Genomic DNA, 1,776 nt, shown 5'->3' on the forward strand with positions numbered 1-1,776 from the left:
TCTTTCCTATTTTTCCCTAAGGAATATTAGTTTAGAGGCAAATTAAGTGTGGAATTCAAGACTGCCCAAGTCACAGATAAAAAAGAATGTAATAACATACTCACACACATGGTTTTTTGAGTGAGGGCCTCACTCTGTTGCCCGGGTACAGTGGCACAATTGCTGCTCACCACAGTCTCAAATTCCTGAGCTCAAATGATCTTCCTGCCTCAGCTTCCTGAGTAACTGGGACTACAGGCACATGCCACCATGCCCAGCTAACTTTTGTATTTTTTTGTAGAGGCGAGGTCTTGCTATGTTGCCCAGGTTGGTCTTGAACTCATGGGCTCAAGTGATCCTCTTGCCTCCCAAAGTGCTGGGATTATAGGCATGAGCCACTGTGCCTGACTGAATAAGAATATATTAATAATTGTATAGCATCTTACAGTTCAAAGAGACTTTTTACGTAATTGCCATTTATGAAGCAACTATAATGAACCAAGTCCTTTATACAGTTTTGTCAATGATATTTTATTAATAAGGTCATCTGTCATGTTCCAGAAAGGATTTGAGGTTAGATTGTTTCATTTATTTCTCACAATAACCCTGTGACTCAGGGTTGATTAAATCAGGCTCTGAAGTTAAGTAATTTGCCTTAGGTCACAGATTTTGTAAGTAGAGCAAGATTTTGAACCCAGGTCTGTCTAAAGTATGTACTCTAATGTGTTGTCTTGCCTCTTAGTGTTTTGGTGCACAGTATCTTGTTTGACTTTCACAACTGTCTTATTACAAAGGATTCAGGCAAAACTCAGAGAATTTTAGAGTTAAAGGAGGCTTGATCAGTCTTCTTTTAAAATTCAGTTCCCTCATTTTGGTTAAGTGGCTTGATTTAGGGCATACGGCTAGTATCTGGAGGAGTCACTCCCCAAACCCAGGATTCTTTTTTTTCTTTTGAGTTGGAGTCTTACTCTGTCGCCCAGGCTGGAGTACAGTGGTACGCTTTCAGCCACCTCAGCCTCGACCTGCTGGGCTCAGAAGATCCTTCCACCTCAGGCTTCCAAGTAACTGGAATCACTATGTATGGCTAATTTTTTGATTTATTGTAGAGACGAGGTCTCCCCAAGTTGCCCCAGCTGGTTTTGAACCCCTGGATTCAGGCAATCCTCTCACCTCTGCCTCCCAAAGTGCTGGGATTACAGACGTGATCCACTGTGCCCAGCATCAAACCCAGGATTTTTAATACTTAATCTAGAGTTCTTACCTCTAGAATTCTTTGTAGGGACTCTTTGTTTCTTTAATTTAGGTTTTTTTTTGAGTTGGAGTCTCACTTTGTCACCCAGGCTGGAGGGCAGGGGTACGCTCCCGGCCACCACAGCCTCAACCTGCTGGGCTCCTGTGATCCTTCCACCTCAGCCTTCCAAGTAGCCAGAACTACAGGCGTGCGCTATCACGCCTGGCTAATTTTTTAACTTATTGTAGAGATGAGGTCTCGCCAAGTTGCCTGGATGGGTCTTGAACCCCGGGGGTTCAGGCAGTCCTCTGGCCTTGGCCTCCCAAAGTGCTGGGATTACAGGCTGAGCCACCGAACCCGGCCTAATATAGCTTTAATTATTAAAAATATCACAAGCCGGGCTCGGTGGCTCAGGCTGTGATCCTGCACTTTTGGGAGGCTGAGGTGTGTGGATTGCCTGAGCCCGCGGGTTGGAGACCCGCCTGGGCAACTTGGCAAGACCTCATCTCTATAATAAATCAAAAATTAGCTGGGCGTGGTAGCGCACCTGTAGTTCTGGCTACTTG

The sequence above is a fragment of the Carlito syrichta genome, unplaced genomic scaffold, assembly GCF_000164805.1.
Source record: "Carlito syrichta isolate Samal-C Ts95f unplaced genomic scaffold, Tarsius_syrichta-2.0.1 Scaffold308835, whole genome shotgun sequence".
NCBI lineage: Eukaryota > Metazoa > Chordata > Mammalia > Primates > Tarsiidae > Carlito > Carlito syrichta.